The 13,160-nt window shown below is 47.3% G+C and overlaps 1 protein-coding gene across 1 annotated transcript in view; it reads left to right on the top strand.

The window, feature by feature from the left end:
- The window catches only part of tpp2 (tripeptidyl peptidase 2), a 301,990-nt gene that overhangs the window by 102,862 nt on the left and 185,968 nt on the right, over nucleotides 1-13,160 (top strand). The gene's annotated exons all lie outside the window — the stretch shown is intronic.

The raw sequence follows: 13,160 nt of genomic DNA, 5'->3' as shown, positions 1-13,160 counted from the left end.
ACACCTGGACCTTTAAATGAACAACAACACAAAAACTAAGGCACTGGTGTCGGACTTCTGGTTTACCGGAACGGGGTTCAACTCCCTGCAGTGCCCTGCTCAATGTGTTGTATTTCATTCATTGGTCCATGGTCTCAGGTCATTGAGCGGCGCGCTATAGTGTGCGATTCTTCATCATTGTTGAGGATTTTTTAAAGGTGAAAATCAAGGAAAAGCAAAAGGCTATAGTCCATGGTCACGGACCGCATACTGGTCAAGGTCATTTATACTGGTGAAGATCATTTACTAGTCTTCTAAAGGTCATTTATACTGGTGAAGATCATTTACTAGTCTTCTAAAGGTCATTTATACTGGTCAAGGTCAATTACTAGTCTCATGAAGGTAATTTATACTGGTCAGTCATATACTGGTCACGGTCATTTCTACTGGTGAAGGTCATTTATACTGGTCAAGGTCATTTGTACTTGTCAAGGTCATTTACTAGTCTTATTGAAGGTAATTTATACTGCTCAAGGTCATTGATATTGGTCAAGGTCATTAAGTGGCACGCTATAGTGCGCGATTCTTCATCATTGTTGAGGATTTGAAAAAAGGTTAAATTGCAGAAAAGCGAAAGGCTAAAGTCCATGGTCACGGAGGGCATACTATAGTATGTTGTTTTTCTTTTTTTTGGTGGTGTGCAGGCTCCATCCAATAACTACACCAGTTGTGATGCAATAGAGTTTGCTGTGACCGTTGTGAATTATGGGTGGTGTGGTCTTTGCCAAGACGGTGGATTGTGGCCCATGCCTTCCTGCTGTTATTTGTCATGTTGGTGTTCTCTATATCTTTTCGTCCTGGGCATGACGTTAAACTGTTCCGTTCGAGAGGACCGGCGACCCTCGAATGTAAACAGGTGTTGGGACAGGGTCAGGTGTTGTCTTGATGCATCCTATGATGATGCCACAGGTGTCATTTAGGGCTGTGTCGACCAATTTGGTGTGACGGGATAGGCTTGTAGGTGATGCAGAGGAGGGAAATGGGTCGGTAGCTCTTTGGGGATAATGGGTCTTTGCCAGGTTTAGGGATTGCAACCACTTTGGCCTTTTTCCAGACAGAAGGGATGGTTTTCTGTGCTATGCATGTGTTCAGCATCCCCACAAGCCAGGTCTTTCCGTTAGGTCCCAGGTGCTGTATCATTTCTGCTAGTAGGTCATCAATCCCTGCTGCTTTTCCGGGTTTCAACTTTCCCATTGCAGTTTCACGTTCTTCTAGGTCGAAGGGTTTGGTTTGAAGGCTGGCTGATTGTGGTTGGTCTGATACCACTGTGCGATGGTATTCTCCTGTGGGTTGGTGGCGGTCTTGGTCACAACTGGTGGCCAACAGTTGTAACCAACACCGCCACCGACCCACATAGAATACCATCGCACAGTGGTATCAGACCAACCACAATCAGCCAGCCCTCAAACCAAACCCTTCGACTTAGAAGAACGTGAAACTGCAATGGGAAAGTTGAAACCCGGAAAAGCAGCAGGGATTGATGGCATACTGGCAGAAATGATACAGCACCTGGGACCTAACGCAAGGACCTGGCTTGTGGGGATGCTGAACACATGCATAGCACAGAAAACCATCCCTTCTGTTTGGAAAAAGGCCGAAGTGGTTGCAATCCCTAAACCTGGCAAAGACCCATTATCCCCGAAGAGCTACCGACCCATTTCCCTCCTGCATCACCTACAAGCTCTATGAGAGGCACTAACATTTCTGAACAGACTATTTACATCAATATGTCTGAGTCCCCACCTACTCACTCAGGGTTGACGTGTCACACCTGCAGTGATGGGAGGGGCACCAAAATGTGGTATTTTGATTGTTTAATGGGGGCACTCCCTTAGTATAAAAGTGTATGTTTTATGTACACATGACCTGATGAAGATCAAATAGATCGAAACGTTGTCAGTATTTCAATAAAGAACGTCTTTCTTATACCTGTGGTGTGCGGGCTCCATCCAATACCTACACCAGTTGTGATGCAACAGAATTTGCTGTGACCGTTGTGAATTATGGGTGGTGTGGTTTTTGCCAAGACGGTGGATTGTGGCCCATGCCTTCCTGCTGTTATTTGTCATGTTGGTGTTCTCTATATCTTTTCGTCCTGGGCATAACGTTAAACTGTTCCGTTCCAGTTGTGATGCAACAGAGTTTGCTGTGACCGTTGTGAATTATGGGTGGTGTGGTTTTTGCCAAGACGGTGGATTGTGGCCCATGCCTTCCTGCTGTTATTTGACATGTTGGTGTTCTCTATATCTTTTCGTCCTGGGCATGACGTTAAACTGTTCCGTTCGAGAGGACCAGCGACCCTCGAATGTAAACGGCCACGAAAGGAAATTATGTGTGTGTGAGGTGTTCTCTATAGGTTGGGTTTCAGGTGGTTGTATTGTAGTAGCTTGACATTTCTTGGAGGGCACTTTCAAGGACAGACTCAATCTTCTGGAAGTCTGCTTGTTGGGTCGTAATGCAGAGGTTGTCGGCGTAGATGAAACGCTGGCATTAGGCATTGGGTAGTGGCTGGTCGTTTGTGTAGATATTGAAAAGGAGGGGGGCGAGCACGCTACCTTGTTGGAGGCCGTTCTTTTGGGCTTTCTATTTACTCCTCTGGTCATTTAACTGGACATAGAAGCGCCTGTTGTTGAGGAGGCTTTTCCTGACCATTGTGCGGTGTTGGACAGTGTCGTAGGCAGCAGAGAGATCTCTGAATGCTGCTCCAGTTATTTGTTTCCCCTCAAACCCATCCTCAATGTGTTGGGTGAGGTTGAGCTCTGTCCAGCACAGGAGCGGCTGGGACGGAAACCAGCTTGGTCTTTAGTCAGCTTGGTATCTATGAGTGGCAACAAGGCGTTGGAGTAGCAGCTTCTCATATAGCCTTGTAGGTGATGCAGAGGGAAATGGGTCGGTAGCTCTTTGTGGATAATGGGTCTTTGCCAGGTTTAGGGATTGCAACCACTTTGGCCTTTTCCCAGACAGAAGGGATGGTTTTCTGTGCTATGCATGTGTTCAGCATCCCCACAAGCCAGGTCTTTGCGTTGGGTCCCAGGTGCTGTAACATTTCTGCCAGTAGGTCATCAATCCCTGCTGCTTTTCCGGGTTTCAACTTTCCCATTGCAGTTTCAAGTTCTTCTAGGTCGAAGGGTTTGGTTTGAGGGCTGGCTGATTGTGGTTGGTCTGATACCACTGTGCGATGGTATTCTCCTGTGGGTCGGTGGCGGTCTTGGTCACAACTGGTGGCCAACAGTTGTAACCAACACCGCCACCGACCCACATAGAATACCATCGCACAGTGGTATCAGACCAACCACAATCAGCCAGCCCTCAAACCAAACCCTTCGACTTAGAAGAACGTGAAACTGCAATGGGAAAGTTGAAACCCGGAAAAGCAGCAGGGATTGATGGCATACTGGCAGAAATGATACAGCACCTGGGACCTATCGCAAGGACCTGGCTTGTGGGGATGCTGAACACATGCATAGCACAGAAAACCATCCCTTCTGTTTGGAAAAAGGCTGGAGTAGTTGCAATCCCTAAACCTGGCAAAGACCCATTATCCCCGAAGAGCTACCGACCCATTTCCCTCCTCTGCATCACGTCTTTCTTATACCTGTGGTGTGCGGGCTCCATCCAATACCTACACCAGTTGTGATGCAACAGAGTTTGCTGTGACCGTTGTGAATTATGGGTGGTGTGGTCTTTGCCAAGACGGTGGATTGTGGCCCATGCCTTCCTGCTGTTATTTGTCATTATGGTGTTCTCTATATCTTTTCGTCCTGGGCATGACGTTAAACTGTTCCGTTCGAGAGGACCGGCGACCCTCGAATGTAAACGGCCACGAAAGGAAACTGTGTGTGTGAGGTGTTCTCTATCATTTCATTCCAGACTTCACTGTCTATCTCCTGTGTTTTCCATTCATCTTGAGCGTTACACAGTCGTCTGATGTGCGGGGGGAGGTGCCGGCTAGCGCATAAAGGCACGGACGGGACAGGTGTTGTCTTGACCCATCCCGTGATGATGCGACAGGTGTCATTTAGGGCTGTGTCGACCAATTTGGTGTGACGTGATCGGCTCCAGCTTGAGCAGGCATACTCTGCTGTAGAGAAAGACAGGGCCATGGCAGTTGCACGGATTGTTTGTGGGTCTGCGCCCCACTTGGGAGTTCACTAGTTTTCACAGGATGTTATTGTGGGTGTTGACCGTGGCTTTTGTGTTCTCCAGGTGTTTTTTTGAAGAAGAGTGTCCTGTCCAGTGTAACTCCAAGATACATGGGGTGGGTATGGTTGGAGAGTTTGTGACCATCCCAAGTGACGCTCAGTTCTTTTCTCGCGTCTCGGTTCCTCAGGTGGAAGCTGCATAGTTGGGTTTGTGTGTCTTTCTTTTTCTGTCTTTCTTTCTTAGGACGGAGATCAAGGTAGACGCCATAGGAAGGCTCAACACTAGCCGATGCCCCTAGAGATCCATCCCAAAGCTTCCCTCAGGGAGCACAGCAAGCCAGCTAGCCAGCAAGCCTGCCCAGTCAGCCAACGCAGCCAGTCAGCTCCGCCAGTCAGCCAGTGTAGAAAGTCAGGCTGCCAAGCCAGAGCATATCAGCCCTTGCAGTCAGCCATTGCAGCCATACCAGCCTTGCTCAGTCAGCTCAGCCAGGCCTCTCTTGAGGCCTGGCTCTCTGTCTGCCTGGCCCGGTCTGCCCTGCCCTGCCTTGCAGCAACAGAACCAGCCTTTCTGGAAAGCCAGCCAGCTCAGAATGCGAGCTGAGCAAGCCAGTGCAGCAGCAAGCCCAGACTAGGTTACCGCAGCCTTACTGTGCAGCCACAGCCACTCAGTCTAGACCAGCAGGAGCTGGCCAGGCTCCAACCCTTGCAGCGCAGCCTTAGGCCGGACAGTCCCCCTGCCTGCACTTTGTTGCCTTCCTGGCCTGTCTGCCTGCCTAGGCGCCTCGGTCTTCCTGTCTGTCTGCCTTGGCCTGCCAGTCTGAAACTGGTTTAGACTAACTGCGTGCTTGCCAGCTGCGCTGGCTTGCTGAGCTCGTATTCTGAGCTGGCTGGCTTGCCAGCAAGGCTGGTTCTGTTGCTGCAAGGCAGGGCGGGGCAGACCGGGCCAGGCAGACAGAGAGCCAGGCCTCGAGAGAGGCCTGGCTGAGCTGACTGAGCAAGGCTGGTATGGCTACAATGGTTGACTGCAAGGGCTGATGTGCGCTGGCTTGGCAGCCTGACTTTCTACACTGGCTGACTGGCGGAGCTGGCTGGCTGCGTTGGCTGACTGGGCGGGCTTGCTGGCTAGCTGGCTTGCTGGACTCCCTGAGGGAAGCTTTGGGATGGATCTCTAGGGGCATCGGCTTGTGTTGAGCCTTCCAACGGCGTCTACCTTGATCTTCGTCCTAAGAAAGAAAGACAGAAAAAGAAACACACACACAAACTCAACTATGCAGCTTCCACATGAGGAAGGCAGGCAGGCACGCAGGCAGGCACAAGCTGCCTGCGTGCTTGCTTCGCCCTCCAGTTGCTGCTCCAGTTATTTGTTTTCCCTCAAACCCATCCTCAATGTGTTGGGTGAGGTTGAGCTCTGTCCAGCACAGGACGGGACGGAAACCAGCTTGGTCTTTAGTCAGCTTGGTGTCTATGAGTGGTGTGAGGCGTTGGGAGTAGCAGCCTCTCTTGTAGGTGATGCAGAGGAGGGAAATGGGTCGGTAGCTCTTTGAGGATGATGGGTCTTTGCCAGGTTTGGGGATTGCAACCACTTTGGCTTTTCTCCAGACAGAAGGGATGGTTTTCTGTGCCATGCATGTGTTCAGCATCCCCACGAGCCAGGTCTTTGCGTTAGGTTCCAGGTGCTGTATAATTTCTGCCAGTATGTCATCAATCCCTGCTGCTTTTCCGGGTTTCAACTTTCCCATTGCAGTTTTGAGTTCTTCTAGGTCGAAGGGTTTGGTTTGAGGGCTGGCTGATTGTGGTTGGTCTGATACCACTGTGCGATGGTATTCTCCTGTGGGTCGTGGCGGTGTTGGTTACGACTGTTGGCCACCAGTTGTGATGCAACAGAGTTCGCTGTGACCGTTGTGAATTATGGGTGGCTCCCTGAGGTCCTTGATCGCCATTGGGTCCAACAGTGGTCATTGAAGCGTGCACACACATGCACACATGCACCTACACACACAGGGGCACATGCGTATGCACACCTGGACCTTTAAATGAACAACAACACAAAAACTAAGGCACTGGTGTCGGACTTCTGGTTTACCGGAACGGGGTTCAACTCCCTGCAGTGCCCTGCTCAATGTGTTGTATTTCATTCATTGGTCCATGGTCTCAGGTCATTGAACCATTGAACGTGTCGTCTCCAAACAGCTCTCTCTCCATCTCTCACAGAACAACCTGCTGGATCCCAACCAGTCCGGATTCAAGAAGGCCCACTCCACAGAAACTGCCCTGCTGGCAGTCACAGAAGCACTACATGCTGCCCAAGCTGCTTCCCACTCTGCAGTACTGATTCTCCTAGACCTATCAGCAGCATTTGACACAGTGAACCACCAGCTGCTCCTAGACACCCTAGCGGAGCTAGGCATCGGTGGAACGGCACTAAAGTGGTTCTCCTCCTACCTCACCGACCGGACCTACCAGGTTTCCTGGAAAGGTCTGTTATCATCCCCCCGAACCCTCCAAACTGGGGTCCCACAGGGATCTGTACTTGGTCCCCTCCTTTTCTCACTGTACACTAAATCCCTTGGCACTATCATCTCTGCCCACAATATATCCTATCACTGCTACGCCGATGACACACAACTGTTCCTATCCTTCCCCCCCTCTACCACTCAGGTGGAAGAGCGCATCACTGCATGCCTGGCTGACATCTCACAGTGGATGTCCTCCAACCATCTCAAGCTGAACCCAGACAAGACTGAGCTTCTCTTCTTCCCAGCTAAGTCCTGCCCTATGCGGGAGCTAACTATTTCTGTAGACAACGCCCTGGTAACGTCTGTCCCAACAGCCAGGAATCTTGGTGTTGTCCTGGACAGTCAGCTCTCGTTCAAACCTCACATCACAGCTGTCACTCGATCCTGTAGGTTCACACTCTATAACATACGACGAATTAGACCGTTCCTCACCCAGGAATCAGCCCAGCTCCTAATCCAGACAACAGTCTTATCAAAACTCGACTACTGTAACTCCCTCCTTACTGGCCTACCAGCATGTGCACTTAAGCCTCTCCAGCTGATCCAAAATGCAGCAGCTCGCTTGGTCTTCAACCAGCCAAAATTCTCACATGTCTCCCCCCTGCTCCGCTCCCTCCACTGGCTCCCGGTCGCTGCCCGCACAGAATACAAAACTCTGATGCTGGCATTCAAAGCAACCAAAGGTATGGCTCCCCCATATCTTACAAGTATGATTGAACCCTACAAACCCTCCCGCGCACTCAGATCAGCCAACGCAGGGAAGCTGGAAGTACCCTCACTAAAAACGCCGGGACAACGCTCCACACGTCCCAAACTCTTCTCCCTTCTGGCTCCAAAACTGTGGAATGCACTTCCCATTGCAGTCAGAACTGCAGCATCACTCCCAATCTTCCGCCGTAGCCTGAAAACCCACCTTTTCAGACTCCATCATGGCCCTTAGCACTTACCCTAAACCCTTAGATAGCATTTCTGTTGGATTATATAGCATTTGATACAGACTTATAGCATGTTATGTAGACAGCACTGTAATTGTATTGTATGTAGTCATAGCACGCCATAGTACACATATATAGCATAGTAGTAAAGATGTATAGTTTATATGTATAGTGTATGTATAGTTTCACTATATAAATATTCCACTGTTACTTTCTTAGCTTACGCATGTTTCATGATAAATGCTTTTTATGTGATGTATTCCCATGCTTTGTTCTTGCTTAAATGTAAGTCGCTCTGGATTAAGAGCGTCTGCTAAATGCCTAAATTGTAAATTGTAAATTGTAATTGAGCGGCGCGCTATAGTGTGCGATTCTTCATCATTGTTGAGGATTTTTTAAAGGTGAAAATCAAGGAAAAGCAAAAGGCTATAGTCCATGGTCACGGACCGCATACTGGTCAAGGTCATTTATACTGGTGAAGATCATTTACTAGTCTTCTAAAGGTCATTTATACTGGTGAAGATCATTTACTAGTCTTCTAAAGGTCATTTATACTGGTCAAGGTCAATTACTAGTCTCATGAAGGTAATTTATACTGGTCACAGTCATATACTGGTCACGGTCATTTCTACTGGTGAAGGTCATTTATACTGGTCAAGGTCATTTGTACTTGTCAAGGTCATTTATACTGGTCAAGGTCATTTACTAGTCTTATTGAAGGTAATTTATACTGCTCAAGGTCATTGATATTGGTCAAGGTCATTAAGTGGCACGCTATAGTGCGCGATTCTTCATCATTGTTGAGGATTTGAAAAAAGGTTAAATTGCAGAAAAGCGAAAGGCTAAAGTCCATGGTCACGGAGGGCATACTATAGTATGTTGTTTTTCTTTTTTTTGGTGGTGTGCAGGCTCCATCCAATAACTACACCAGTTGTGATGCAATAGAGTTTGCTGTGACCGTTGTGAATTATGGGTGGTGTGGTCTTTGCCAAGACGGTGGATTGTGGCCCATGCCTTCCTGCTGTTATTTGTCATGTTGGTGTTCTCTATATCTTTTCGTCGTGGGCATGACGTTAAACTGTTCCGTTCGAGAGGACCGGCGACCCTCGAATGTAAACAGGTGTTGGGACAGGGTCAGGTGTTGTCTTGATGCATCCTATGATGATGCCACAGGTGTCATTTAGGGCTGTGTCGACCAATTTGGTGTGACGGGATAGGCTTGTAGGTGTTGCAGAGGAGGGAAATGGGTCGGTAGCTCTTTGGGGATAATGGGTCTTTGCCAGGTTTAGGGATTGCAACCACTTTGGCCTTTTTCCAGACAGAAGGGATGGTTTTCTGTGCTATGCATGTGTTCAGCATCCCCACAAGCCAGGTCTTTCCGTTAGGTCCCAGGTGCTGTATCATTTCTGCTAGTAGGTCATCAATCCCTGCTGCTTTTCCGGGTTTCAACTTTCCCATTGCAGTTTCACGTTCTTCTAGGTCGAAGGGTTTGGTTTGAAGGCTGGCTGATTGTGGTTGGTCTGATACCACTGTGCGATGGTATTCTCCTGTGGCTTGGTGGCGGTGTTGGTTACGACTGTTGGCCACCAGTTGTGATGCAACAGAGTTCGCTGTGACCGTTGTGAATTATGGGTGGCTCCCTGAGGTCCTTGATCCCCATGGGGTCCAACAGTGGTCATTGAAGCGTGCACAGACATGCACAAATGCACCTACACACGCACAGGCGCACATGCGTATGCACACCTGGACCTGTAAATGAACAACAACACAAAAACTAAGGCACTGGTGTCGGACTTCTGGTTTACCGGAACGGGGTTCAACTCCCTGCAGTGCCCTGCTCAATGTGTTATATTTACATGGTTCATTGGTCCATGGTCTCAGGTCATTGAGCGGCGCGCTATTGTGTGCGATTCTTCATCATTGTTGAGGATTTAAAAAAAGGTGAAAATCAAGGAAAAGCGAAAGGCTATAGTCCATGGTCACGGACCGCATACTGGTCAAGGTAATTCATACTGGTGAAGATCATTTACTAGTCTTATGAAGGTAATTTATACTGGTCAAGGTCATTTACTAGTCTCATGAAGGTAATTTATACTGGTCAGTCATATACTGGTCACGGTCATTTATACTGGTCAAGGTCATTTGTACTTGTCAAGGTCATTTATACTGGTCAAGGTCATTTACTAGTCTTATTGAAGGTCATTTATACTGCTCAAGGTTATTGATCAATATCAATGACCTTGATGACCCCAAGGTCATTAAGTGGCATGCTATAGTGCGCGATTCTTCATCATTGTTCACGATTTGAAAAAAGGTTAAATCGCGGAAAGGCGAAAGGCTATAGTCCATAGTCTCGGAGGGCATACAAAAATGTGTGGTGCTATACAGGCCGTTCTGGAAAATTTGGGACAGAGGTTCATCGTTGGCATCCAGGGAGTGTGTGTGCAAAATTTGGCATCGACCGGGTTAATGGTGCTGGAGATTAGCTGTTAACAAACTGACGGACACACACACACACACACTCACTCAGAGTGCAAAACATACTCTATCCCCATGGCTTTGGCCTGGTGCCATACCGTTATTAATTATTGCCTACAATGTCAATTGTGAAATTACTTTACCGTTGCAATGCAAAATTTACATTTCAACGAATGGACCTCGTAAAACAAAACAAAAACCAAGGCACTGGTTGTGGTACTTCTGGTTTACCGGAATGGGGTTCAACTCCCTGCAGTGCTCTGCTCAATTTGTTGTATTTACATGGTTCATTTTTATTTTCTGCTCATTGTGTTGCCTTTTCATAGATGATAACCCCCAGGTTCTTTAATGTGTTTGCACTCCCTACAGTTAGGTTACCAAGTCTATTTATTTATTATTTCTGTTCACTAGAACTAGAACCAATTACCAAAGTAGGCTTTCTAATGACACAACTCGCCTTTGTTTTTATGTGTAGCAAAAACGTTCTTTTTATTTACGCCAAAGAGTAGAGGCTGGTCTGCATTCATGCGAGCGGGGAAGTTTAGAGTAACATAGCTCTAAATGAAACGCATTAGAGCTATGGACCAGAGCTAGTAGTCATAGCACTTCATGGTATATGCATAGTTTATATAGTTTCATTATAGATATATTAAACAGAGAGGACTGGAGTCAATTGGGTTATATTATGTTTAACACTAATTTGAAGCTGTCAAAATCTGACAGACTTCTGGCGGCCATGGCCACGCCCACCTTTTGGTAACACTTTCGGCCAAGCCCACAAAAAGGACCCCCCCATGTCATTTGCCAGGCAGGCTCCACTCTCAGACAGATATTTGGCTCCGTCTTATGAGCTAATTTAGAACTTTCTGTCTGAGAGCTAGCTAATTTAAGACATCCGGTTACCTTCAGAATAAAATAAGGTTATTTAATTTGTTAATTAAATAATTGTCAATGCCCCAAGGCACAGCACTTTTTTGAGCGTTGACCTCAGTAGAAGGTCTGCTGCCGTGAATTTTACACCTCTCCCACTTAGCGGAGAGTGGGGTGTGGTACAGGACATCTCCCCGAACGCGTGGGTATACTGCATCTACAAGTAGTACAAGATAAATTGAAACCATTGACACCTACTTCGATGGTTCAGTTGTCATCTATGCCGGGGAATTTAGCAGCTCTCATTCAAGCGTTTTTTCAAATTCCAGGTCACACATTTGATTGCAAAACAATCTGTGGTGTCACTCAACAACTAGTGAATAGCATCTTACTTGGCCTTAGGAATGCACAATGACCCATTAGATTTTATACACAAACTAGTAGTTTGGTTGAGTATGTGTGGTGTCCACACAGTTGTTCAAGCAAAACATACAGACATCTGTACATTCTGTGCCTGGACAGTTGAAAGCAATTAACAGAACAATAACGGAGGACAATTTGGAAGAAGATGATGATGATGTGGTTTTATGCAATGAAAGTCTAAATGACAATATGTGTGAAGCTATACCATTACCAATTCTAACATTTCTACAACAGACATCTGCTATCAAAAAATGTCACACACGGCTTGAAGAAGCAGCAGCGCAGGACTCAACATTTAGACGGAAACTTGAGAAATTCAATCTAGCCAACACATCAGTGTCATTAGTGTCTCAGAAATGTTCTAGGACAGAAGTATGCACCATATTAAACAGCTTTGTAGAATACACACTTCGGTCTCCTTTCCTTGGAGATGACCTGCTTTGCCTGAAAAGTCTTAGTCTGTATAGTTGTACTCAATGTGGTGACAAGGCCTTACCATCTACAAAGAACATGTCACAATTCATAGTGCAGCCACTTGACGTGTCACAAAAAGGCATCTTAGACACTATTGCACAAATATTACCTGCTCAATCTGAACAATGTGAAACATGTCAGCAGGAAAAGAGCTTATCAACATATGAAGTAATTAACAGCCCACAGACCTTACTTCTCCTGTTAAGAGCTGGCACAAAAATTCCAAAAACGTTCAATTTATCCTGTCTGTACCACCAAAATGAGTATGCTTTGACCAGTATGTGTGTATTTTTCAACAGGCCACGATTTGCGTCATTGTACATCCTTAATGATCATAAATGGCATATCTGGACAAATGAATCGAATGACACAGCAGGCTATACCTTTGAGCTGATGCAAAGAACATCCGCTCGACAGCACACAAAGACAGTAGTCACAAGTAGTTTCTATGTCGTGTCATACGAGAAAATAAACAGTCGAGAAATAATCAAGTTTCGTCAGGACAAACAAATGCATAAATGCACAGACAGATGCAATCAACGCACACAAGTGACACCCATTCCAAAGCTAGAGGTAACTCCTTGACCTGACTTAGCTTGCGTAGAGAAAGTGATTTCATGTCAATGCCCCAAGGCACAGCACTTTTTTGAGCGTTGACCCCAGTAGAAGGTCTGCTGCTGTGAATTTTACACCTCTCTCGCTTAGCGGAGAGTGGGGTGTGGTAGAGGACATCTCCCCGAACACGTGGGTATGTCCAGATAGTTGCCTCGCGGAGGCCTCTTTGTCCAGTGTCCATTCTGGGTCCGGAAACGGTACTTTTTGTCAGCATTGACCCCAGTAGAAGGTCTGCTGCTGTGAATTTTACACCTCTCCCGCTTAGCGGAGAGTGTGGTGTGGTAGAGGACATCTCCCCGAACGCGTGGGTATGTCCAGATAGTTGCCTCGCGGAGGCCTCTTTGTCCAGTGTCCATTCTGGGTCCGGAAACGGTACTTTTTCAGCGTTGACCACAGTAGAAGGTCTGCTGCTGTGAATTTTACACCTCTCCCGCTTAGCGGAGAGTGGGGTGTGGTACAGGACATCTCCCCGAACGCGTGGGTATGTCCAGATAGTTGCCTCGCGGAGCCGTCTTTTGTCCAGTGTCCATTCTGGGTCCGGAAACGGTACTTTTTGTCAGCCTTGGCCCTTGACCCCAGTAGAAGGTCTGCTGCTGTGAATTTTACACCTCTCCCGCTTAGCGGAGAGTGGGGTGTGGTATAGGACATCTCCCCGAACGCGTGGGTAT

The sequence above is a fragment of the Protomyctophum parallelum genome (assembly GCF_964188405.1).
Source record: "Protomyctophum parallelum genome assembly, chromosome: 2".
Taxonomy (NCBI): Eukaryota; Metazoa; Chordata; class Actinopteri; order Myctophiformes; family Myctophidae; genus Protomyctophum; species Protomyctophum parallelum.
The sequence above is the reverse complement of the archived record's forward strand: the minus strand, read 5'-3'. Positions and strand labels throughout refer to the sequence as shown.